The sequence below is a fragment of the Pleurodeles waltl genome, chromosome 9, assembly GCF_031143425.1.
Source record: "Pleurodeles waltl isolate 20211129_DDA chromosome 9, aPleWal1.hap1.20221129, whole genome shotgun sequence".
Lineage (NCBI taxonomy): Eukaryota > Metazoa > Chordata > Amphibia > Caudata > Salamandridae > Pleurodeles > Pleurodeles waltl.
Genome location: NC_090448.1, coordinates 1153412906 through 1153425698, shown reverse-complemented (window position 1 = coordinate 1153425698; position 12793 = coordinate 1153412906).

Below are 12793 nucleotides of genomic sequence, written 5' to 3'. Positions count from 1 at the left end.
CAGAATAAAAACAGATAGTCCGACCCAGAATCTAAAATACTAAGATTGTATTATAAGTTAAAACGATTTCATAACATGCTTTGGCAAAGAGAGCCTGCTGCCTGCAGGGTCATACAGGCAAAGCAAGTAGAGGACACGAGTTGCATTAAAAAGCACAAAGTTTAAGCTCTGTAAAATCGTTAAAAACACGTACACAGTGTAACAAGAGGCATATGTTGTGCCTTAAAACAGCTATCAGATTCATATTAAAATAGCACACACACAGAACAAATACATAGAGAAAACACCTTACAGCTGACACTGGTGGTAAAGTAGCAGAAATAGAGAATAATTGCTCATTTACTGTCTTAAAAACAAAAAAGAAAACAACAGTTCCAAGACCCTATCCAAGTCGTGTGGTTAAATAGTTCTTTACCCGTATTACAGGCTAAACACTGTGGCCCGATGCTATGGTAGCCCTATGGCGAATGGACCAAACTGCTGACAGGTATTTGGTGACTGCACTTACTACCAGTGTAGACAGGTCATATTTGGAAATTCTGTAAGCATTGGCACAGTCATATAACATCAAAGCCTTACACAAAGGAATAATCAATTTTTCCCTGGGAATTTTATATAGGGGACAAGAAAAAGCATGTGTTCAGTTGACTCCACACATAAATTGCACATTTTGCATTTGTTGATCTCGGGGCTATTCTGCGACCACCGGGCAGTAAATGTATTGACTGGTAAAATGCCGTATCTAAACTGGAGGAATAAAGCACGGGCTCGAGAAGGTAATGGAAGGTCAAGGAATTGCTCAGGTCATGGCTCCTGTTTGACGAGCAAAAATTCTGATGTTAAATGACCCACCCCATTGCTATGAAGGATCTGCTCATTGGCCTTCTCCCAATATCTCGATTTGGCCAATGAAGTAGCATTAGCTGGGATCGAGTCGGACCTCTCCCAAAATTGGGACAAACCCAGGACATCCCAGACTGATTTCATTTCCCTCAGCCAAATGACCTTTTTTCCAGCTGCTTTGGTTCTTTAATAGGTCTTTAACTGCCTCACAAAAGGGCTCCAATTCCTCTGTCCTCCAGAGGCGGATCCAAAGCCTATCCATCAAGGGCATGCCATTTTGTAGCTAGATTGTATCATTTGCCTTCCTTTTAGTTTTTGGGGTTGGAACATCATGTGGTGCTTTTGTTTGACTGCAGATGCGACCTGGAGTGTGGCAGGTAATTGAAAGCCATTGTTCTTTTTTTTAATGTGTTTACTTTGGTAACATTTTAAATACTGATTTATGGCTTTTTATTTAGAAAGCGTGTACTGTTTGGATGCTTTGGCCTGTCGTAAAGCCATGGTGTAATTCATTACTTGCCTTCACATTTCTGTGATGTAAACTTCCAGAATCCCAGTATTGGGAATCCCATTGATCCCGGTTTGGTCCGTTTCTTTCACGGGCGCTAAGCCACACAGGAGCAGTAGAGGTTTTATTGGCACAAGTGACTGAATTTATCAGGACAAGTGGGGGGATGCTGGGTTCCAGAACTTTACATCACAGTAATGCAAAGAAAATTAGTGATTTCATGTAAAGTTAGAGGTTTTCAAGGCATTGTGGGTAAGAGAACGTTGTGGCATCCTCTCAAGGAACACCACTCTAGACTTCCTGGGGTGTAAAGTTTCAGAAATGTCTGGGTTTGGTAGGTTCCATAGGTGTGGGAGCGCACCCGAGCCCTGTTAAAGCAGCTACCCTCATTGCCAAATCAGTTCATCATTTTGATATGAAATGTTGATGTCTCTAAATTGCATTTCTGGGACTTTTACTATTGCAGGCATTAGGCTCACCCACACAATAGAGGTACCATTTTTATCAGCCAAAAAAGGGTCAATTTTGAGTGCAAAAATTCGATCTGTCCATGTTACGTTTTGGGCCCTTTTGTATTGACAGGACTAGGCCCACCCACACAAGTGAGAAACCATTTTATATCAGGAGACGTGGGTTGAACGCTGGGTGGTGAGACACTTGTGGCCCCCACACAGATTACAGGAATGTGAAGAAAATGTGTTTTGTAACCAACATTTGAGGTTTGCAAGGACCTCTGGGAAAGAAAACCTGGTGAGAGCCACACAAGTCACACCATGCAGGACACCACCAGGTGTCTACTTTTCAAAAATGTGCAGGGTTACAGGTTTCTCTAGGTGCCAGCGGAACTAGGGTCCAAAATTCACAGCTACCCAAGTTGCAAAAAAAAAAAAAAGAAAAAAAAAAAAGGGTCGGTTTTGAGTGGATAATTTGTATCTGTCCATATTGCATTTTGGGGCCTTTACTCTCATAGAAGCTAGGCCCACCAAAAAAAAGTGAGGTATCATTTTTATAAGTAGACATGGGAGAAAGCAGGGTGGTATGAAATTTGTGGCTCCCAGCAGATTTCAGAACTTTCCTTCACAGAAATGTGAGGAAAATTAGTGTTTTTAGCCAAAGGTTGAAGTTTAAAAGTGCTTCTGGGTCAGAAATGACTGGGTATGGTAGAGTTCCCTGGGTGATGGCTGAGCTAGGGAAAATAAATCAGCAACTACGCACACTGTGGACCAAGTTGGAGAGAATTCCATAATGCAGTGCCCTTTGGGACTCCATATTTCACTGCAGGTCCTGAATATGCCAACAGGCATACTTTATCAGCAGAAGGCCATGAGATCGAGCAGACTTGGAGTAAGTCTCACCACAATCCCGGATGGAGGCTGAAACATCGTAATCATAACTCAAATATTCCGGACTCGCTCTTGTGGAGGATACACCCGAAACTGCACTGTATTCAGAATAGCTCAGATGAAACGGATCATCTGGGAAGGAGTCAGGCTTGCCATCAGCATGTTGATAGTGAACCCCAGCGAGTGCAGGAGGTCTGCCGTAGTCTGGAGGTGGGAGACCGCCCAAAAGTGAAGCTCATGGCCTCAAATTTCTCATAGCTGGGTAGGGGTCACTAAGACTCTGGGAAATTCGGGGGAGGGGGGAGCGGACCCCCGTGTCAGACACCTGCTCCAAAGGGAAATCTCTGTCTGGGACCTGGATCTGTGGCCTCATTCTCTCATGTCAACCAAAGAATATGAGTGATGCGGGATGTTAAAGAGTGCAAGATAGTGAGTTGTGGTCCCATTCCAGGCACCAAAGATGCACCAAGTGGTGGTCCATCAGAGACATCTGTCTGCGACAGATACCACAAGTTTTGAAACCAGTTGGTATATTCGGAAATATCTGTGAGAAGCTTGTCCGAAAAAGGAATAGAGGTTAGTGAGCTGGGGTGGCGCCTACAGAGGAACCACGCTCGTCACTTTTGGTGTGGACAATGCCACAAGGAGCTGAACACCACTTACAGGTGCACAGGAGGATTGCCCAAAAATGTCAGGATCCAGTCTGATGCCTGGGAAATATTTTAAGGTACGGAATCTGAGGCTAGAAGTCTCAATCAGATACATAGTTTTCCTTCATCCTAATTTTTCGTTCTTTATATTTTACCATATGAATTGCTGAATAATCTGTACACAATAAAAAATCATTGTAAGGTGCAGCTCAGTTGTGGGCTCTGGGTATAGCATGTTCTTAAAAAAAACTAAAAACCTTTTGTATTGCACCAACCAAAAATGTCTGTCAGACAAAATGGTGAATTGCTTTTGTAAATCAGCCAATGTGACGAGAAGTTACAGATGAAAATGTTTCAAATAACTTTTTTCGTACTCACTGTCAATATTTTTTCATTTCAACCGTTCGTTTCTTTGGGAAAATCTTGAAGGATGTACACAAATGTGTCTCTGCTAAAATCAGTATATTGTCTACTTTTAACAAATGTATAGCTTTCCGAGATCACCTATAGGTTTCACACCTGTTTCTGCCACTAACTGGAAGTAGGGTGCTAGCACAAAAACTAGGAAAAATTGACTACACCTTTTAGAAAAATGCAAAACCTGAGGTAACAAAAATGTTTTTTTTGTTTTGTTTTTATTCAGTGCTGCTTGTTTTAGAAAGGTGGGAAATGGTGATTTCAGCAAAACGTTAATTGATGCTATTTTGTTACTTTCTTGTTTAGCACTTTTTACCCATTCCCCCCAACCCAAAAAAAGTTACCTACATTTTGCATATTTTCTCAATCCTTGGAAGGGGAATCCACAAACTACAGGGAATCCTCATGATGGTGGGGAAAAAAGAATGCAAATCTGTTGTGGATATCTTTATGTGGAAAAAGTTATGGATGCCTAAGTGCGAAGTACCCCAAATAGCTAAAAAAGGGTGCAGCGGGGAGGTGGGGGTGGTGGAAGAGCCTCAGCAGTTAAGGGGTTAAGTTACCACAAACCACCTCCATCACTTTGGTGAACACCCAATGGGAGCTGATAAGGCCAAAGGGGAGCACAGTGAACTGAAAGTGTTTGTGGCCTACCGTGAACCACAGGTTACGCCTGTGGGCAGGCAGGACAGGGATGTGAAAGTATACGTCCTGCTAGTCAACGCTACCATCCAGTATCTCAGATCCAGGACAGATAGGACCTAGACAAGCCTGAACATTCTCAATTTCTCCTTCTTGAGGAAGAAAATGAGAGGGGATAGGTCGAGGATAGGAAGAAGGCCTCCGTCCTTTTTGGGCACCAGGATGTAGCGGGAATAACAAACACGACCAACTTCTGGAGTTGACATCCTCTCTAAGGCTCCTTTGGTCAAGAGGGCGGTTACTTCTTGGCAGAGAACAGATAGGTCCTCCTCCATCAGCCTGTTGTAAGTAGGTGGCCTGGGGATGGGTAGTCACGGAGGGGAGGGAGTAGCCCCTTCGGACAATCTGCAAAACCCACTGTTCTGATGTTATAGACCACCAGTGCGGCAGGTGATGGCAGATCCTGCCCCCCACTGAGTACCCATGATGGGAAGACTATAAGGGTTTGGAGGCTGGTGGTGGTAGGGGTTTGAGTGGTATACTGGCCCCTCCTCTGGCTTCCTGACCCACGGGTCTGTGGTTGCAGCATCCTAGGCCAAACAGAGGCTGGGAAGCTTGCACGCCGCTGTGGCTGGGAGATTGTAGACATGGCTGGAAACCTCTTCTGTGGCCAAGAAAGAAGCAAATGGTGGATTGAGGGTGAAGAGGGGCCATGGAAAGGCCCAAAGACCTGGCTGTAGCCCTACTCTTTTTAAAGAGCTCCAGTGCTGAATCAGACTTGTCCCTGAAGAGATATGAGCCTTCAAAGGGCATGTCTACGAGCAACGCCTAGACATCCCCAGAAAAGCCAGTTGTCTTTAACCAGGCATGGTGCTATGAGGCCACTGTTGATGAAACTGCTCTGCCCAGTGAGTCCGTGGTATCCAGTCCACAGAGAACCGTGAACGTAGCTGCATCTCTCCCGTAAGCAACAGCTTGGGCCTCCTCTAGAACCGTTGGAAGTACCTGTGCAACCGTATCCCACACAGCGTGGGAATTGCAGCACAAAAGGCATGCAGTGTTCACGGACTACAGTGCAAGGTTAGTGGAAAAAAACATCTTCTTCCTCAAGGTGTCTAGCCTGTTGGATTCCCTGTCCGGTGGTACGGTAGGGAATGCGGCAGTGTTTACATGGGAGGTAGAGGCTTGGGCCACCATGCTCTCTGGGGTAGGGTGTTGAGGAAGTTGGGGCCCACGGGGACAGGGCAGTGGCAGCAGGCAAGCGTCCTGTACACAGGAGCCCCTGTGCTGATCTTGGACCACATCCCAAGTAGGACATCAGTAAGAGCTTCATTAAATGAAAGAAGTGGTTCTGATGGGGACAAATCTGGCTGAAGCACTTCTGTCAAGACGTTTGTCTTGACTGCCACCGAGGGCAACCTAAGATCCAGGACCACGGCTGCCCTCCTCACCACTATTGCATATGATGCTCCCTCCTCGGAGGCCACGGTAGGGGGGAGAAAAAATGCCAGTATCTGGAGAATTGTCCAGTCCACTAGATTCCGCCAAATCCTCACACCAGTCCATGTTTGTGTCATAGGGCTAGTATTCTTCAGGGTCCAGTAAGCCCTCTCAATCCTCCCAGAGTGCTAGCCCATAAGAATAGGGCTTAGGCTTTGGCCTGGAAGGCATGGCTCCAGTCGGACGGCAGAGTCGGCATCGGATGACGCCCCTCTGGCTCTGTGTCGGGGATCAGAATGGGGACGGCGCCGACAGAGGGCGCATGGAGCATCAACATTGGGACTGGTGTGGGGGAAGGTTTAAGTGGCACGACTGGTGTCAATGCAGATCCAACATTGGATCCGAGTAGCCCCACTGGTGCCAGAGCTGCTGGGAAAGAACCAGTGGGGCCCCTCCTGAATTTTAGGGGCCTGAAGGCACGCCAGAGGGAATGGGCTGCCCAAATATGAGGTGCATGGCATCATAAAATTCTTTGAGTTGGGGCGGGGATTGCTCCGGCTCCCAGAAACTAGGGGAGGAGTGGAGATGGCCCAGGCACTGGCTCTACAGCAGAGCCAGGCCTCAAATGTCAACACTCTCTCGTCTCATTGGCGGACGAGGTGAAGTCGAAGATCTCTTTGAAGACTTCTTGCAGTGGGACCAGATGACTAAGTGCAACAAGGATCCTGGATCTGCGACTGCTCCCAGGCCCTTCCTTTCGACAGGGATCCTTGCGAAGTCGCACGTCGAGCTGCCAGGAGCTTGAGGGATTGCTTCCTCAAGGCCTTCTGGTTCATAGCGCTGCAATCAGAGCAGTCCTTCGGATAGTGGTCGCACTTGAGGCACCAAAGGCATCCAAGACGCACATCCGTCACTGACATCGAGCGGTGACAGGCGCTGCAGAGCTTGAAGCTGGCCTTCCGAGATGACATCCCTGCCACACCAGGAGGAAAACCTCAAAAAGACTGACAAAAAGTTAACAAAGTTAGTCAAAAAGTGACTGAGGGTTATCTCTTCTCTGGATCTGCAATGACGGGCACAGAAAGAAAAGAATTGACGTCAGCACGCCGGGGTGGCGTGTATACAGGCACCGCGCATGTCGCTTCCAGAATGGACAATGCCACACGGAGCAGAACGTTGCCACCTACTGGTGTGCAGGGGTACTGCTCCCGAAAAAATTCTGGATCCAGTCTTAAGTCCGGAAATAATTCAAAAGGCAAGGAATCTATGGCTAGAAGTCTCTATCTATAAGATCTGAGTGAGAGCCTCTAGAGGAGACTGGAGCTTCAGATATTCAATTAGGAACCTCGTTCCTATAATAGTCTGTGTCAAAGTTGCACCCTGGCAGGTGCTCTTTGCTTCTTGGAAGAACAGAGACATAAAAAACGAAGATTGGCCTTACTATATGAGCAGGTTGCAGACTGGAAAACCACTGAATTATGGGCAGGTACGTGTGTATTTCAAACCAATAACAATGCTCATATATTTAGCAAGATTTTGGAGCCAATGTAGATATTAGCTATCTCATCATATATTTCGCCCAAAGATTGCCTTGCTACCTACTATGCAAATATGTTGCCATTTTTTATCATTTTGCATGTATGGCTTTATCATACAGACCATAATGTTGATATCTGCAATTACACTTATCAATATCAATATACTCTTCAGTAAAACGGGGCTTTAACATATTAATAAAGCCTTTTAAAATAGTAATGTGTATTTCTTGTGTGTTCTTCTTTCATGGAAAGTTGTTCCGGAAATGCACATCGAAATAAAATGTATTTCTGGCTGGCCTAGTCATTGCCCAGTATTCATTATTTCCAGGTAGGCGATGGGAGGTGCAGGAGTTACTGCCCCTCTTTTTCCCCCTACTCAAGCTGGTTCAAACTAATGCTTGACTAATAGCAAAGTAAAACCTACTGGTCATATCTATAGGAAGACATGTAAAAACATTGTTGTAGTCCAAGATTAAGCTTCATTAGGGATATTCTTTCTAGGACAGCTAGGGGAGGCAACAAACAAAACATTGCCGTATTGTTAGCAAACACTTTCTCTAACAAAAGTACAGGCCTACTGGCTTTGCCAATTCTTGATTTTAAATGTTGGTGAAAAGTTTCAACCACAATATATCTATGTTTTGGTCAGACTGTTAATCTGTCCCGTACAACAGCTGCCTTGCTTGAAGCGGCTACAATAATGTCCTCAGTTGTTTTTCATTTTTATCTGGCCAACTGAGCACAACAGGAAACGTCTGAAGACATTCTCTCTAACAAAGTTTGGAAAAATCACTCCAGGATGATACAAAACATCTGAAAAGAGAGAATTTGATTCTTCTAATCTCCCTGTGGTTAGATTCCATTGCTACTCTTGGTCTAATCCCTTCAAAATTAATTGCACCAAATCATCTTAGACAAGACTCTAATCCTCCATCCGTTGGTAAGCAAAAGAGATCACATCAAAGACAACATATTCTGTGTCCCACAAGGACTGTCCCTCAGCCCCACTCATTTCAACATATACTATATACTGCTCGCCAACATCATCCGATCACAAGACGTCACTGTCATCGCCTATGCCAATGACACTCAACTCATCCTCTCCCTGATGGACAAGACAAGCCCCCACCAGAACCATCTTTGCCAACTGCAGGGCAATGGTAACAGACTGGATGCAAACCAACTGCCTGAAGCTCAAACTCAGGATGGAAGTACTGGTCTTCGGCAACAAGACTGCGCCATGGGATTCCACCTGGTGGTAACTGGAGCTAGGACCAACACCCATAGACCACACATGAAAACTTAACATGACAACTAAAGTCAACATAGTGTGCACCTCCTGCTTCCATGCTGCAAAATATCTTCAAATGGTTGCCTCAGAATACCAGACAGACCGTTACACAAGCACTCATCACCAGCAGCCTGGATTACTGCAACACTCTCTCTGTCGGAATCTCCAAACAACCACTACAGACTCCGAACATCCAGAACGTAGCAGCAAGACTCATACTCGACTTCCCATGCTATACCCACATCACCTTGCAACTCAAGAAGCTTTACTGTCTCCCCATTCACAATTGCTGCCAATTCAAACTTCTCACAAAGCCCAAAACATATGACCAGAATACCTGAACAGCCGCATACACTTTCATCAACCCACCAGACCCCTTCACCAACTCTCACACATTCCCCCACATCCTCAAAAGCAAAGCTAGGTCGCTCATTCTTCTACATCACACCAAAGACATTGTACGACCTCCTGCAACACATCAGAGCCTCCACCTCACTTCTCGAGGTCTGCAAGAAGCTGAAGAGCTGGCTCTTCATATGAGCACCATAGGACCACACACCTAAACACCTTGTCCAAATGCCTACCCTCTTGGGTGATTAGTGCGCTAATCAACATAACAAAATAACTAAGAATACCCAACTCTGGCTTCTAGAGGTAGAAAAGGCTACATCCCTCAGCAAGACTCTAAGACAGCAGTACAGGCCTTGGTGTTGCTGAGATTAGATTATTGGAATTCTCTCCTAGCTAGCATACATACCATCTAGGATGTCCCACACTCTGGAACCTGTCTTGTTTACGGAAGCCATCATTTTCACCATAAAAGCACCTTTCATCACTCTGCAAGGTCTACCCCTGTGCTTACAAAATGGCCCTAGAACCCTGCAAACACGATTCCCCTATTATCTGGCACAAAAATTGAATAATTTGTTTGAGAGGGGAGCTGAAGCAGGATCTTTGATAGGGATGGAAATCCTAGAAACTTCTTCTGGAGGTGCCAGTCTTCAATAGGAACCAAAAACTGGTACAATAATTCTCAGGCTGTGCCCTGAGAATTTGGTGCTCACTTCCCCTTCAGCTTTGGATAGCTGTATCACATTGTGTGAAAAAACAAAAACCCGAAACACTGCTGAACGAGACTTCACTCATCTGTGCCCTCTTTAAGTCTTGCAGTTGTGCTTTGTAACAATGGGGAGAATGAGGATGGGAGATTGGGCTTTATTATGACTAGTCTATTTTCTGCCATATTGTAATCTGTTTGTACGCTTTTAGTATTAAGACATACCCTGCTCTGGCACCCCGCAAACATTAGACATGTAAATACACATCCCCCTTTTACATTGATTTTAACATAATTACCTATTGCCACTTGTGAACTGCCATGCCTCCAATGTCCACTTGCTAAAGAAAAATATACAAATACATTTTAAAGTAATGAATTCTTAAAGGTGATGAAGTCCTGGAAGGCCCTTGTGCACTTAATTTCTTCCTTGTTCGCCCACCCTCCAGTGGCCTTACAACTGCCTGAGAGTGACAGAAAAAAGCAGCAAACATGGGCAGGCGAGTGATATGTCTTAATACTGATACACAGTCGCCATCAAGAACAGGATATTACAGACCCTGAATATAAGATCAAAAACCAGGTCATTTTGGGTAGGATTTGGCAGCCATGAAGGAGGGACCCTGCTTCCTGTGTTCATGTTTCTGTGAGAATTTTTGTCCATGGCCTATAATCTGGTTCCAGTCGCAGCACACTTCTGAACCAATGTCGTCTGTGGAGCGTTCTCTGATTTTCAGTCAATTTTATCCTTGTAGCTAGGGCTGATATGAAAAGTTCACTGCAAAGGATACAACCTTTCTCTCTCTGGAGGCTGTTGTAACTGGGCTTTGGCTCACTGGATTCATATTAGTTTCAGTCCTCAATTCCAGGACAAACCTGAGAGAGACTGTCTGGCGCATGGAGAACCAGAGAGTGCCAAACAGGTTCCAGTTGGGTTGAAAAGCAGGGAGCCATGGCACAGACATTGCTGCTTCTTCCTACCGGCCAACAAACCTGTAAATGTCTCCATCTCAACAAAACAGTCTTAGATGTGGACAGCGATCAAGTCTCCTGGAGAACACAAAAGTAAGTGTTTCATCACGTAGAGTTGGCTGTAGAAAAATGTGAAGGTGAAGTCCAAATGCGAGGTTGAAGGTAGCATGCAAATAACCCTTTCCAAGTGCAGGATCCCTTCGACGATGTACACCATAATAGTTTTGCAGAGACTTAAAAGCCTAAGACCACACTTAACTTGTTACTTACCTTTTTTGTATAGTCACTTACATTACTAACAAATGGTCTTGTTTTGGAAATCTTTTATGATTAGTTTTTCATTGAAATGCTCAATTTGCTGTAAAAAGCATCAGCATTTAACACTTGTATAGGCTGTATTTGGAAACAAGCGTTTTAGAAGTGTCACTCTTGGGACGGGAAGTCCACTGCATAGTGAACAGCTACCCTGAGCCCACCAGCTTTTCCAACTGATAGCCTGACCTTTATCTTGGCACTGGCATCACATTAATGTAGCAAGAGTGCAGAGGCCAGGACTTGTACAAATCCTGTTCTGTAACCTGAGTGGGCGCACCAAGCATGCCCTCATAGTGGGTATTGGACTACAGACCATGTCATGGGTACACCACAGAAAGCGGAGAGGCAGTCTAGCAGAATCTGAGTCTATAGCAAGACAAGACTGATTTCCTCTGAGTTAAGGATTGGGCAGCCTACTACGCCCTCTTCTGTAAAGTTCGGTTATGTGAAACTCAGAAATCTGTCCTGGCATCCCGTGTGCATGTATGTGCAGTTGAGTGGGTTGCACATGTATTGAAGTAGGACTGTGTTGTATGACTCAGTGTTAGAGCCAATGGGATCCATTTTGGATGCCTCTGTTGTTCCCATGACATAAAAGGAAGGATGAGGACAGCTTCCCACAGACCGTGGAAGGGTGGTGCCTGCATCCTGTAGCTGGGGGTGGAGACCGAGACTCTGAAGTGAGGGAGGATGTTGACAGGGCTACAATTAGAAATCCAATGAGGAACTCGTTAGCACAGGGCTGCAGATTAGCTCTCCTGGGCACAGCCTTTTGGTAGATGGCAGGGGGTGAGGAGCGGGCTGGACTCTCTTAAGCGGACGATACACAAATTATTGTATCCAGTTCAGACAACCTTCCTGCCGTGAAACCAACATCCATTCTTGTATGTCATGTGTTTCATCGGGACGAAGTCTAATTGCCTAAAAATGAATGGAGAAAAGATGGCGGTCTTCTTGTTTGGCAACCACTTGGTTAACTGATCTTCAACTTGGGTGCACCACATTCTCTCATCCTATCTGCTAGAAATCATGTGTTTTTTCTTGATGCTAATCTTTCCACTTCCAGTCAGTTTAACATGGTTACTTCAAACTGCTTCTCCAATCTCTGAATGCTGCAGAAATCTGTCACATGGCTGCCTGTCTCAGCACGAAACTTTGCATCAATAGATTTATCACATGCTATTTAGGCTATTGGAATGCCCTCAGTGTGGCATCCCAGACTATTGGATTTATAAATTAGAATTTATCCAAAACTTTGCAGCTAGGCTAATTCGGAATTTACCTGCTAAATCACATATTCCTGAACACTTCATCTGTCTTCCAATTAATTCTATGTTCTCTTTAAAATTCTGACCTATGCACATAAAGCCATTCACCTTACCGGGCCGACTATGTTAGACAAAGAGTCCAACTTGAACATGATAGTACATGATGATTGTACTCCAAATCAAATGCTTGCAGCGGTCCCTCGGATCAAGCATTACAGCTTGGGAGGTTGCTCCTTCTCTTTCCGTCTGACAAAAAAATGGAAGCTTTTGTCTGCCTCCATCTACTTACAGTCCAACTTTCAGTAAATAATAACCGTTCTTAAATCAGGGCTCTCGCAATAGTTAAAGGCATACTCTTCTTTCTCCTTGCTACAGGATTATCCAGTATCCGGATACCCTTTTAAGATAAGAACATGCACGTTACAACACATAAATAAGGTGAGGGAAGACATGCCCCTTTTTCTGTCCCTGATTACTGCCTCCAGAAGGAGGATGACACAGATGCGGAA